The 12,921-nt window shown below is 52.0% G+C and overlaps 1 protein-coding gene across 1 annotated transcript in view; it reads left to right on the top strand.

The window, feature by feature from the left end:
• IFTAP (intraflagellar transport associated protein) overlaps positions 1-12,921 on the top strand; it is an 898,282-nt gene that overhangs the window by 815,366 nt on the left and 69,995 nt on the right. The window lies entirely within an intron of this gene.

Genomic DNA, 12,921 nt, shown 5'->3' with positions numbered 1-12,921 from the left:
CCACGAGAAGCAGGACAGAGAATCCACCTTCTACAATATTAAGGTGAGGAGAGGGCCCAAGGGGGAGGAAGGAGTTGAGGCCAAGGGAGGTGGGAAAACATAAAGACAATCTGGTATTGAATCCAGCTCTCCTATATTGCAGATCCATCTTTAACCAGAGGCCTTACCAAGGGACCGGGAGAGGGTTTGAGAGTGCAAATCATCCAACCAGGGCTGAGTGGCGTCCCCGTGGATACCAGGTGAGCGTATCACTCACCTGCCTGGTCTCATGGGAAGGCCCCCCCCACTCAGGGAGAAGTGATGACATCTAAGGATTTGTCACACCACCAACAGGAGTAGTACTTCGGTGCTTCCGTGGTCCCCATTCCTATTGAGTCCAATGGGACTCAAATTGGGATGGGGATTAACATTTACCGGCTACTGACTTCCCGGAATGCTGGGGTCGTAATCATCCGGTGTTTCCGACAAGCCATGCGCCAATAAATATTGTAAGTCCGGCGGCAACCCGCCGGTAGCACCGGCAGGGTTACCGCCGGACTTGTAATGAGGCCCAATGTGCTCTTTCATAAGGCACTGTAAAAATGCCTCAGGTAAAAAACATCTCATCTATGTTTGCCCTATTTAATACACTGGCCATTACTAGGCACGTAATTGCTTGTGTGATAACCAGTTAATACTTGTCCAAGGAGTTTCCTATTGATATCAGAAGTGGGTCACGTTTGATCTGGACCATGAGCTCAATGTTCATGTCCCTTACCAGTTAAAGTAAGCAGTTGTAACCATACTGCTCTTATAATCAGTGCTACACGTACCCTGTGCTATAGAAGCCTAAAAGCTGCCAGGGTGTCTGAACTGTTCCTGGCATATCATGCCCTGTCTTCAAAATTCACGACGCAAATAATCCTCTTCTGGAAAACGTTATTGGTTGCCAAGGAGGAATAATACATTCCCGGCATTGTCCTTATTGCACAATTCTGTTGAATGGTTTTATCATATGCCTCCCTATTCATATAACCAATAAAATTGCCCATTATCAATAAGGCACCCCCGATTTTAGATTCAGATTTAATTTCAGTCCGTCCCATCAAGTGTGCCAAGTGCTCCAAAGTAGAATACAACATACATCAGTGTTATACAAGTTAATCGGTTCATATTAGCAGCTCCTGTATCCGGAACTCCTAAATAAAATACATTATCAGAACCCGTAGCCGTCTGTGAAAAGACAACTGCACGTTTCTGAGACCCTTATTAATTAGGCAGACCTCTTCTTGAGGGCAGAGCTGGTACATGATATGAGGTCTACCTTTCTTCATGGACTGTGCTAATGATACAAGTCTCCTGGAGTGCACTTATTTCTTCCTGCTGCAGAAACCTCTGCCACCCGCTATCCTGCCCTCCATCCTTTATCCCTGCGTGTTCCAGTCACTGCCTTGGCTGAGCAGATGGAAGAATCGGTGATATGGGCAGAATATCATTCCCCAATTCATTCCTTGCCCAACCAGACGGCAGGCTCTCTTTTCAATGTAATCCAGAGTCTACTCCAAGTCAGAAAACACGAGGAGTGGGAGGTTTGGGGCGCAAAGGAGGTACAGGTAAATCGTGCCTTGCGGCACAATGTTCAAGTGGTGGAACTGGTGCAACAAAAGCGCTAATATTATCCCATATTGAAGCTGATACATTATTGTTGAGTAGAAAGGATGTTGACTGAGATATATAGGGTTTCGGGTATATTATTTTTCTGTGTTGTTTTCGTAATATGGGTATCAGGGTTTTCATGTGTGCTTTCCGTACTGCACAGTGGCTGCCTGCCTTTCACTCTGGACCACAACACTTTTCCCAATAAAGGCTTCCAGGTATAAAATTCCTGTGTTTTTTTTTCTCCATAATGTGGGCATTCCACTTTTTCCATTTGTGGTTTCCAGATTGCTCAGTTGGTGCACGCCTTGCTCTCTGGACTGCACCATTTTTGCACCTTCACCTGCTTTCTTGCCAGTTCCCACCCCATCACTATAATGCCAAAATACACGGACAAGGCATCGCAGTGGAAGAATCACAGATTTTGTCTCCCCCCCCCGCCCCCCCCCTTAGCCACCTTCCTGAGCCTAATGTGTGATATCTCAAGCATTAGAACAATTGATTTGAGGTTGGGCTTAGTCTCAGAGGTGAGGTAAGAGTGAGGCAATTAGTTACCAACTAAGGTGAGCCAGGTAGGGAGGCTGAGGTAAAAAGAAGTCTTGATGGACACCTGCCGGTCGACCAGCTTCATTTCTGCTCAAGAAACCTATCTCTTCTTTGTTCCAATGTTGTTTTGCGTTGTGGTAGCAGACCTAGTTGCGTTTATAGCACCCTCAGCAATAATTGTATTCCCAACGAGATCAAAGAACTCAACTTTAGCAGCATCTATTTTAAAATCTGTTTATTGTTTTTTTAATATAGATGTTATCAACACAGGCTGTGATACATGCACTGACAGGCCGATTCATGGAATTAATGTGCGCTGAAAATTTCCATGCAAGCGTGCGAAAGCGTGCGAATCGCAGCAGTGTGAAAATCGCAGCGAAACCCGCGCACAGCGATTCATGGAAGTCCGTGCGCGTGTAGTCCATGGATGTCTGCTAAAAACCTGTGTGGCGTACACGGGCGCACACGTCATCAAACTGTGCGCTACGTGCACAGCGAAAGCGCACATAGCGCAGCGCACACAACAAAAGTAGGCGGAACACGGGCGGAACAGGCGGAATGGGGAACAACGCGTGACAATGTGGGCGTTGCGGGGAAGTACAGGAGGCAAATGCACAGAAAGCCCACACACGCGCCTACATCACATATTCATGGAATCGAACGGGGCTAACGCGTGTGCCAAAAAAGACACGCTAATCCGGAAACAGGTACGCCAGCAGGAAGCAGGCGTACGTGGACCCGCACAGCATAAAAGTATGCGCAAACTACAAACCAGCTCAGACGCTACGATGAATATACCGTTCCTCACAGCAGTGGTCGTGGGATACCGCAGGAGGAGGAGGAGGAGGATAGTCTGGGCCAACATTTTTACACCCAGGACCAGCCTTTTTGGGATGTCTGATGACCAGGTGTATGGGAGGTACAGGTTTCCACCTCACATAATACTCGACCTGGTGAGTGAGTGGGAGGATGACCTCACATCACCCAGCCTGTGCTCCCAAGCACTGAGCCCCTTGGAAAAGCTGCTCAATGTACTGCACTTCTTGGCTACTGGGGCGTTTCAGCGGACAAGTGCCATAGTGTGGGGGGGTGTCACAGGCCACGCAGTCACGCTGCCTACACCAGGTCTTGGCCATCATGACTGCATGCCCCTCAGTCCGCAGGCACATATACCTGCCCAGAACACCTGCAGAAAGGCAGGCTGTTGTCCAGGATTTGTACAGGGTTTCACACTTCCCCAAAGTGCTAGGTGCCATTGATTGCACCCATGTGGCTCTACGTCGTCCCAGGGCATCAGAGCACATCTATAGAAACCGCAAGCACTGGCATTCCATCAACGTGCAGGTAGTATGTGATGCCGAGGGAATCATCACCTCAGTATATGCCAACTATCCAGGGTCCACCCATGACAGTTGCATATACAGAATGTCAACACTAAACCGTGACCTAGAAGCTGGGTGGCATGGCGATACATGGCTGTTTGGTGAGTATAAATGCCACTGCACCTGCATGCACGTCAGATACTGAGTAATGTCACAACCCCACTAATGATACCCATCATCACCTCCCCAGGGGACAGTGCCTACCCTCTGAGCACCCACATGATGACGCCAATTCGGAACCCCACACACCACCCGAGGTAAGATACAATACAGCCCATATTGCAACCCGTGGCATAGTGGAGCGCACATTCGGAGTGCTCAAGTCACGCTTTCGCTCCCTTGACCGTTCTGGTGGGCAGCTGCTATATGCTCCCCCAGTAGTGTGCAGGATCATAGTGGCAGCATGTGTCCTGCACAACGTTGCAACATGCCGGGGCCTGCCGGTGGACATGGTGGTGCCCCCACATCCCCAACCACATGCACAGCTGCTGCACATGGGAGGGGAAAGGGCATGTTGTGAGGCAGCCTGTATGCAGCTGGTGGCTAATTACTTCACCTAAAATCACACCCCTGTGGAGTGCACACAGCCCTGGCACATACCAGCTGACAGTCAATGATGATGACATAAGGGACAGTGAACTGTCACAACCATACCAGCCTGAGATTGGTCACCTGCAAGTGTTACATTGTGTGCATCCCTACCTACCGAAAGACAACCAATGCTGTGTCATTAAAAGACATACATTCATGCTGCATGAATGACTACCCCCTAGCAAAATACAACATGAAAATAGCGCCATGTCACCCAACCCCTCCCCATCTCCGCCACCCAACACACCATGGCATGTCATGCAATGTGAAAGCAAACAAAGCAATGCACAAGACCTGACACAAGTGTCACAAAGTGCACTGTCCCAAATGGAAACAGCCCACAGACAATATGCTCCCAGTAATCAATAACAAACAGCACACATGACCAAATACTTACCACCAACACAATACAGCAACACAGCATGAAACATTGCAAAAACATGACAGTACAAAGTCAAAGTAGTGGTAGTCTTACAACTTGAATAAGCCAGCACATCGACCCCTTCCAACTGCAGAGTGTTACTGCCACGCAAATGTGTCAGTGTACTGCATACAACATGAACTCCGTCTGCAAAGGAGACGGCCTTGTGAAGATTTGAATAAGGTACCTGCAAATTTTGAGGAAGACATGGATGCACAAGCACATATCAATACACCATGCATTGTTCAATACAACAACAATACCCACTAGGGATGTCCACACAGTATTGACTACAGACTGCCCACACAGCTCATGGGAGCCCAATGTCACCGTGTAAGTCACTGTCACTTGGTCACACCCTTTGCAAGCCCATGGAAATGGGAAGCAGGAGGGGTGTGTGTGTCACGAACCCAAGCATCTAACCCAAGCTCAGAACAAGCCTGCATGTGCCCAGCCGGAATTCACAGTGGATGCCCACAGGAGCCACACAAGGCAACACACTGTAAAAAAAAAAAAAAAAAAAAAAATGGCCACGTGGGGCTGGGTGGGGGGGGCACCCAGGAGGTTCGAGGACAGGGTACACACCAACACCCACCAGGGGCTCATGGCCTGCACGGCTATGCCATTGTGGGAGAACTGCTGTCGGTCTCTTCACCCTCTGCTGCTGCATCAGGAGGTGGTGGTGCAATGGGAGGCAGCCCACGCAAAGCCCTGGTATGGTCCTCCATGGCAGCAAGCATGCGTGTCTGGAAGGTCTGATTCTGGAGGATGATAGTGCGGAGATCCCCATGCAGCACCTCACGGGTTGCCTGCATTTCTGCACGCATGGCCTCGCGTGATACCCGGATCTCCTCACGGGTTGCCTGCAGCTCAGCTGAGAGCGAACGTGTGAGCTGCTCCAGCTGCTGTTCTGCCCTAAAATTTCGGGAAGCCTCAAGTTCAAGCAGAGTCTCCCTGATGTTATGGAGTTCTACCCTCAGGGCTTCCCTGTGGCCCTGTGACTCTATTGATATGGCTTCGCGCATAGTCTCCAGTGCCGCCCATCGGTCCCTGTTGGACGCCAACATGTCTTCCCTGTGTGATTGGCAAGTGGAGTCTGTTGCCTGCTGTTGTTGCTCCATCTGCCTTTCAGGAGGGATAATGGAAGTGGCCACCCTCTCCATTGCCTGAGCCATCATTTCAACTGATGCTGCCTGTTCGGTTGCCATACCGTACATGGAGTTTTCCCATACAGTGTTGCCTGGTGGCGCACGGCCACCGCGTCGGCGGGCACCACACCTGTTTGGGGCAAGGCGATCTGCACCTTGCTGTGCTGGCACTGCCTGAGGCTGCAGGACTGCATTCCCCCTCTGATCTGCTGGCCCAGGAACAGGATCAGATGTTGTGGAGTGTGATCCTGCATCTGTAACTGCCAAAGGCGGACCTACCAACACTGACATCCCCATAGAGGGTTCTACCCCTGGTGCAGGTGGGTTGGACAGAACAGAATCCCTGCCAGAAGCACTCACCTGCGACAGCACATAAGTCTCATCATCCGATTCAGCACCTGAATAGAGGTCTGGGGAGGTGCACCCAGAGGCACCCCTGGACAGTATGGTCTGCAGTAAGAAAGGGTTTTCACCCACCACCACACCACATCCTCCACTGGTGCCCGGTCGTGGCTGAGATCCCTCCTGGGTCTGCACCATCTCCTCAACCTCACCAGCATCAAGTTCGTCATCAACTGCAAAAACATGAAATACAACAAATGCAAACGGGCATGAGCACCATAGCACACACATAGGCCTGACAAGACAGAGATCCTGTACATGGTTTACACATGTCCCACATGACTATAACCCTGGCATGCATGCACTGTCAATGAGTTGGAAGGGGAGGCAAAAATCAGACACTGAGGACACCAAGATGGAAAAGCAACACACTTGCTGCATGGTGGGTAGAGCTGCCATCACACATTAGCCTGTGAGTGGCATGTCCAATACACATACATGACACATGCCAGCACACAGATGGCATGTAGCATAGCCATGGTACATTAGATAACTACAGCGATATGTCAGTGAATGAGTACTGTCAACCATTCATGTGAGATGGACATGATGAGATGAAAAATGCTAAATAGTGTGGCAAAAGATGCATGTGCCACACACTGCAACACATCCAGTGTACAATAATACAGTGATTGTAGGCAGAAGTACACATCAATGGTTGGTCACTTTAACATGACAGCAAACAACTATCCTGTTCCACATTCAAACAGGCCCCAAAAATTTATGTGAGCAGGCCAATACTCTATCAGCCTGAATGGTCTAATCATTCACATAACAAGGCAACAAATGTGGGCCAATATGGGGTGTAATCAATGACAGAAGCATGTCACATATGTGGCATTAGGGCTGAAAAATGCGTAGCAAAAATGGGAGAATTGAAACAATCAGCCAGAATGAACACTGAAAAAATCTGAACAATGTTGTTGCAAGATGACAGGTCAAGGGCAACTGCAGTAATGTGGCACTAATTGGCTACTGTGGGCAGAAGGGATACTGTCATACCCAAATCCAAGGCACGTGAATGTATTGGAGGAAGCACATGGGTGACCCATACCACTCTGAACTACACACCCTCACCTGGCACTCAATCAGAACCCGTCACCCAAACAACATACACATGAATTACACACACATGCCTGGGCACTCACCGGACAATGCGTCGTAATCGGTTAGGTCTCCCACGCCTTGGATCTGTTCCTCTGTGATGAAGGTTCCAGCAACAGACTCATGTTCAGTGAGTTGGTTGTCCTCTGGTGGAGACCCACCGCCAGTCACCAGAGTAGAGGCATGATTTGAGGCCAGCTTGTTCTTTGCTCTGCGTTTTAGGTCATTCCACCGCTTGTAGCAATCATCAGCTGTGCGCCTCACAAATCCAAGGGCACTAATGTGGTCCGCGATGGTCTGCCAGTGTGCCCTACGTTGACCAGGTGTGGTCTTGCACCCTGCAGTCACCACCATTTCCGGCTATGTTCCGACACATAGGCCACAAGTGCATCAAGTTCGGCATCATTAAAGCTAGGCTTCCTTGACGTGCCGGAGTGTGTAGCCGTGTCTGGGGTCTCAGCCTGTAGTGCCAGAGCACCCTTCTTCTTCTTTTTCAAAGGTGGTGCAGATCCTGAGTGGCTTACGCCGCTCTGGTCAGTAGGAGCAGAAGCGCCGGTGGACTGTGTACTAGGAGTGTGTGAAGGCACAATGACCATAGGTCTTGGTGCAGGCATTGGCTGCAGGGTGATGTTGGCAGGGGCAACGTCGGTCTGATGGACCTGGACCGACACTGTCCTGGCTGGGAGACTCAGAGCTGGGGTGGATAGAGCTGCAGCTGCCCCTGCAGCCTCCCCACCCTGCCTACTTGGGGCAGCAGATGACATTGCTGCCCCAGATCCACGTGGCCTGGTGACAACAACTTGCACCGCCACATGTGGGTTAGACATGCTGACCTGGAAGTCAGCCTGGGAGTCTTCCTGTGCCGGTTCAGGTGCCACAGTGGGCTGGTCCAACAAGGGCTGAGCTGGGATGGTGTCAGCTACGTTTCCCACAACCATGGGGGGGGTGGGGCATGGGTGTCCCTGATTGGTCCTCCACACATGGGGGCTTAGGGGCACCCTGCAAATCCTGGTCATGTCCCCTACCGCGCCCGCCACGCTCACCTTTTGAAGGTCGGCCACCTTTGCCTCCCTTACCGCTTGGTCGCCTCCCAACCATGGCACTGATGTTGTTGTGCGTATGGGAGTAGCAGTAAATTATTGTCCTGGGCAATTGGGGGTGAAAGTGGTAGGGTACTAGATGGAATTAGTACCCTAGTACTCTAGCAAGGCTGTCTGTGACCCCAGGGGGAAGATGACAGGTCACGCAATGCACAGGCAGCCCGAAAACAAAAATGAACGTGCACGCAACCCCTCGTAGACCACGTGCGTGGAAAAATGAACCCGCACTACGCTGTGGCACCCAGAAACACAAAAATAAGCGTACGCGTAATACACGCAGCCTACAATGACCTCTGAAGGGGTACGTGCCACACGGGGCAAGCACAGTTGGTAAATACGTGCGCGACTCACCGTATGCCTGGAAAAAGAACATGAAAAAGACGCACGTGTGCGCGTTGGCAACACTCCTGCCAAAAGAAGAATTGTACGCTGTCTGAGGAAACGGGACAAAAGAAGAAGTGAACGCTGTCAGAGGTAACGGGGAGTACGAACTTGAAACGCTGTGAAGTAATCGCCTGTGAACCGACAAGAAGTACAAAATTCACCCACTCGCTCTCCACGAAAAGCACGTACAAGTAAATGGTGTCCTACATGTACCTTTTAAACTGGCCCACACGTACAACGTCACTTATGCGTGCGCGCGCTAAGGCCCTGTCCTCCAATTACACGAGCTGACACTCGGATGTGCAGTTTTTACACGTGTACGATGAACATGCACCCGTGTTGAGGGAAACGCCCTTGCGCGTCACGTCACAGAGGGCCTAAAGGGCCTTTGGTCCAATGAATTTGCGTACGTGCGGTGTATTCACGTGCTGATTCACTATGCACCCGTCACGAAGGAAACACCCGCGCGCGTAACATCACAGACGCGCTTACGCGCTAAGGCCATTTCCTTGCAATTTTTTCACGTGCCAAATCACTCCGTATCAAGCTGGCCACGCGACAACACACGGAAGACCACGCTCCTGCCCAGAAGGCCGAATTACTGCCCCGAGCACGCTCGCACCTGCCATCTGCTCCTGCCTGCCTGCTGCTGCCGCCCACGTGCCCTGCTATTTGCTGCCTGCACGTCAGCCAGGGGTGAAGTTGCTGTGACCACCCCTGCTGGATCTGAAGACTCCCGACTGGGATACCATCGCTCCACAGCCCAGCCCCAGGACCCAGTTGCCCACCCACACCTGCCTCTGGGGTTTCCATGTCGGGCACAACAACATCTGGCACCACTGGCAACCCCCAGCCAGAGAGGCAGAGGGCCACCAGCTTCAGTGCCAGGGAAGTTGGTGTCCTGGTGGAGCAAGTCCTGGGGCAGTATGATGCCCTCTTTGGAAGTTCACGCGCCGACTATGAAGGACAGACCAGGATCTGGATGGACATCGTGACTGCCATCAACGAGGAGGGGGTGGCAGTCCGCGACATCAAACATGTCAAGAAGCACTGGGAGGTCTTCAGGTCCAGAACCCTCGACAAGGCCCGGCGCCTCTTGAAGGAAGCGGATGCCAAGGGGCGCCGGGGCCACCTGTCCGATCACCAAATGAGGGTCCTGGAACGCATAAGCCCAGCGCTCCACGTCCAGGTCCTTGAGAGGCAGACCCGTCTGGAGTCGAGCGGTAAGTGTACATGCATACTTGTTGGACGTTGTGCGTGTCGTGGTGTGCCAGTAGTGTGCAGGTTGCGCATGTGTTTCTGTAGGGCCATGTATGGATGTGTATGTACAGGGGTGTGAGGCTGACACATGCGAGTCCTCTCATGTGTGAGACACATGGATGGTGTATGTGTGGATAAGCATGCAGGTCAAATGCAGATGTGGGAGCACACATGTTTGAATTACTGTGTATGTATGTTGGCATGGTTGGGGTGTCACACACGGATGTTGGTTCCAGCTGCATGTATCTGCACTGTGTACATGTGCATTTGTGTGGATTTGACAAGTGTGCAACTGTGATGCAAAATGGATGCATGTGGCACTGATATGTAGAAGGCTGAATGCCAGATGTGACATGGATGGCTATCTCATCAGTCTGACAGTTGGTGGACATGCACACATGCATGTAAGTGTGTTGGTGTGTGTGCATGTGTTGAGTACTCCCTGTGTTTCATGTGACGTCAGGCTCACCTTCGGATGCTGATGCTGTTGTATGTGTATGGATGCTGCTGCCTGGTGCAATATTGCTGTGGAATTGCTCATGTGTGTGAGTAGAAATGACACGTGTGCTAGGGAGTGTGATGCCATGTCTGAAATTTGACACTGCCACTCATGTACAACTGTCATGTGTGTATCAGTCCATTGTACAGTGCCCTGATGCCTGTGTTCTATCCCTCCCTGTCTGCAGCGTCAACTGATGAAGAGGGCGGAGAGGGTGCTGTGGAGCGAAGCGGCAGGGATCGCACCACCAGCCGGAGACGCAAGGCCCGGCTCCCCTCCCAGATTGTCATCTCTTCTGGGAGTGAGGAGTCTGGTGCCGCGTCCCAGGCCGTAGCTGCCGAGGGTAGGTCCAAGAGGCGGAGGTTAGAGATCGACTCCTCGGCAGCAGAAGGGGCAGCTGAGACCCCACAGGGTCCAACGGAGGAAGATGGCATGGAGTCATCCAGGTTTGTGGGGGGTTTGGAGGAGGAGGAGGCCGTGGAAGGGACACACACAGGGTCTGGAGGTGGGGATTTCACTGGTGCCAGTGGTGCAGTGCAGGGGCAGGGACAGGAGGCAGCACAGGCCGCTGCGGAGGCGCCTGTGTGTGATCCTGTCCCTGATCCTGTGACTGCATCATTCGGCACCAGCAGGGATGCCTATGTCCAGACCCGTTTTCAGGGAGGGGATGGGCGCACAACAACTGGCCTTCCTATCCCTGCAGACGTGGCTATCCGGGACCGTGTTGAGCCTGTCCTGGCTGGGATAGCATTGCGTCAGCGGGGCATGCCAGGTGACCTGCGGTGTTTTCGTGAAGACACTGCACGTCATCTCGGATGCCTCTTGGACCGCGTTGACCTACTGGGACGGGTCACCAGTGCTGGATTCCTCCGTGTGCTGGACCTTCTTGCGACCCCCCTCCTCACCTAAACCCCCTACGCACCAGTCGTCCTCCATGCCATCTTCCCACCCATGTATCACCTGGGTACCCTGTGGAGCTGCCTCTGACCCAACGGCCAGGCTGGTGGAGGACACATCCCTGCCACAGTTGGGAGTCGGACGTCCAGCCGGGGTGGCCACCACGACAACTGCACCCCAGCCGGAGGAGGACGTGCAGGCAGCAAGAGCCAGGGCGCAGGCACAGGGGCAGCAGCAACATGGTGGGAGCAATGATGGCTCGGGGCCTTCAACATCGGAGGGGCAGGCATCGGCCAGAGGGCAGGAGGACCCAGGATTGCAATGTCTTCCGTGTGGCAGCAGTTGGGCCACGCCATAGATGTGGAGCGCAGCGGGCGGAAGAGGCACGGCTCACAATGGTCAGGGCGGAGAACTCCATGCGGAGGGCACGGAGGCGGGCCGAGTGCCTCGAGGCAATTCGCAGGGAGTTGGAGGCCAACATGTCATCGTCCCTGTGAACCCTCGGGACCATGGAAGCGGACCGCCTTCAGGACATAGAGCGGGAGTTCTATGATGCCCTGGCCCGGGACATCCAAAAATAACCCGTCGGACTAGCCCGCTGCCATTATAAATAGTTAGTGTTAGGTTTCATTTTGGTTTTCATTTTCTTTTGGGGCGCTTGGACAATACCCCACATTTTTGTATATAGTTCTTCATTAGTTAGTGTATTTTTGTAGGTTTCATTTCAGGACCCAGGATTTCATCCTTGTAAATAGTTGGAGTGTGGATTTGTCGGCATTTTCTTTTTTGATTTTTCCATGGACCAATAGATTTTACTTTTTCATTTCTGTTTGGATTTGCTTTGTTGGAGGAGACTTTGGAGACATTTTTGATTTCATATATTTTGGATTCTGATTTCCTTTTTTTATCATTGTGACATTCTGCATTGTTTTCCTTATGTCCATTGTTTGGTATTTGATTTTCTTTCACCACATTTTTTGTTCAATAGATTTGTTCCCGTACTTCAATATGTGGTATTCTCTCATTGGTTTCATGCATGTCACGATGTGGGTTTTCACATTCACTGGCACCCATTGGGGGTGTGTGACAGACATGTGTTGATGTACATGCATGCCATTTGGGTTGTTTCATGTAATGGGCATTTCAATGTGGGGTGTATGTTATGCTTGGTTGGTTATTTGGGCAGGGGTGGCGTGCCGTGGGATTTTGGTGGCCATGAGGGCCATGATTGTGGATCATGTTGACATGTTGAGGGGACATGAGTGGGGGCCTGCTGGCAGGTGCCCCTCACTGCTGGGGGGTGGGGCTGCAGGGGGACATGAGTGGGACATGAGTGGGGGCCTGCTGGCAAGTGCCCCTCACTGCTGGGGTGTGGGGGTGCAGGGGGACATGAGTGGGGGCCTCCTGGCAGGTGCCCCTCACTGCTGGGGGGTGAGGGTGCTGGGGGACATGAGTGGGGGCCTGCTGGCAGGTGCCCCTCACTGCTGGGGGCTGGGGGTGCTGGGGGACATGAGTTGGTGATCATATTGCAACGTGACATGTGGCTTGGCTG

Source organism: Ambystoma mexicanum, chromosome 11, assembly GCF_040938575.1.
Source record: "Ambystoma mexicanum isolate Mex_15411 chromosome 11, UKY_AmexF1_1, whole genome shotgun sequence".
NCBI lineage: Eukaryota > Metazoa > Chordata > Amphibia > Caudata > Ambystomatidae > Ambystoma > Ambystoma mexicanum.
This window is presented reverse-complemented; position numbering and strand designations above follow the sequence as displayed.